General features: G+C 38.7%; 1 long non-coding RNA gene across 1 annotated transcript; it reads right to left on the bottom strand.

The window, feature by feature from the left end:
- Positions 1–204: 204 nt before the first annotated feature.
- On the bottom strand, positions 205–1,308 carry LOC142164366 (uncharacterized). The gene is made up of 3 exons (XR_012695147.1): positions 1,188–1,308; positions 595–647; positions 205–416 (listed from the first exon to the last, which is right to left on the bottom strand). It is a non-coding gene; the product is annotated as an uncharacterized LOC142164366 (long non-coding RNA).
- Positions 1,309–1,645: the final 337 nt, after the last annotated feature.

The following is a 1,645-nucleotide window of genomic DNA, read 5'->3' on the forward strand; positions in this document are numbered from 1 at the left end:
CGTCAGTACGAAATAATGTACCGAGTATGTAAGGCAATAAAATAACTGAAATCTGAAACTGAACTGATAATATGATAACTGAAATTAACTGGGAGTCAAAGATGATCTGGAGATATACTTACCTGCTGATACTGACTCAACTCCTTCAATATAGTAAGTAAAATAATTGTACGGCCTTATAAGGCTCGATATATATAACTGCTCTGCCATAGTAGGCTCGCTTATAGGCGCTCGGCCATACTAGGCTATGTATCTCGACCATGCTGGGCTCGCTCATAGGCGCTCGGCCACAGTAGGCTCGGTATATAACTTTCCATCTGATCAGAGGTTGCCCAATAGGGGCCTGCCCATCGATTATAGCTCGATGGTAATGAAAATACTGTAATACTGTATATATAGGCTTGCTGCTCTCTTGACTGGAAGAAGACAATACTAAAATTGAATATAGAGTCTCGATAAGGAATAATATTGTAAATTATGAGACTAGAATAGTGTGAATAAATTCATGAATATGAACTTCTCTTTTTGTCTCATTACTAACACATGTAGCTACGAGATCATGCCAAAATGAAGGAAAGCTTAGCCTTAACATACCTTATCACAATCTTTTCAATCACCAAGTTGAACTCACCTCTTCGCACCTTAATCTACAAGAATGATAATAATACTATCGTTAAGTTACGAAAGGTACAACTATCGCACAACGAACGACAAACCTATTTTGTATTAAAACGGGCAGCATCTCCCCTATAATATGCCCTTCCTCCAACTTCAAGATAACACCAACAATACAAGGACAGAACAATAACAACATATATACATCATTTTCCAGCCCTATATACACCATCAAATACTACAAAACAGCCCAACACACCCCAATCTCTTCGTACACAAAACGACCACCGTAGTAGTGTCAAACGACCCGAAAATGTTATGACGAACGACCAGCCAACCACCCTACATTTATATGGTGTTTATAAACCCCCTTCCTCCTCCAAAACTCCACAAAATAGTAATAAAACACGCAGCCCAACAGCAACACAAAACAGTCCACAAAACAGTCCGCTACAAGTGAATAACTCGAACTCACGGCTTCCGATCACCGTCCCGTGAGTTCTTACAAGTATAGAACGACTTACCATGAATTTACAGAAGAAAAAATGGATGAAAGAGAGCAGTAAACTCACCTTATTTGTTGGATAACTCAGCTCCTATCTTAGTTCTTCAAACTCTAAGTTTTACCTCCAATTGGAACTTGAAAGGGAGAGAAAATCAATTAGGGTTTGTGGGAAATTTTTGGGAGGATTCTTTGCAGAGCTTATGTCTGGTTATTATGATCTATTTTAAGTCTAATATATGAAGAAAATAGGCCCTTAAAATGCCTCTTTGGACGACCCGAAATGGCCCATTTTTGGGCTTTCATTTAAGCAAGTAGGTGACACACCTACTTGTCACCTAGCAGCTTGCGCAGTATCGCAAAAATGCACATATCTCTCTACTCCGATGTCGTATTGACAAATGGTTTAATGCGTTGGAAAATAGACTCATAGATCTTTAATATGATGGGTGGAACACACCATAACTCTAAGTATATTGGGAGAAAATTGCAGTTACATTTGACCCAAAGTTTCAGTAAAACTTATGA

This window comes from Nicotiana tabacum, chromosome 9 (genome assembly GCF_000715075.1).
Source record: "Nicotiana tabacum cultivar K326 chromosome 9, ASM71507v2, whole genome shotgun sequence".
NCBI lineage: Eukaryota > Viridiplantae > Streptophyta > Magnoliopsida > Solanales > Solanaceae > Nicotiana > Nicotiana tabacum.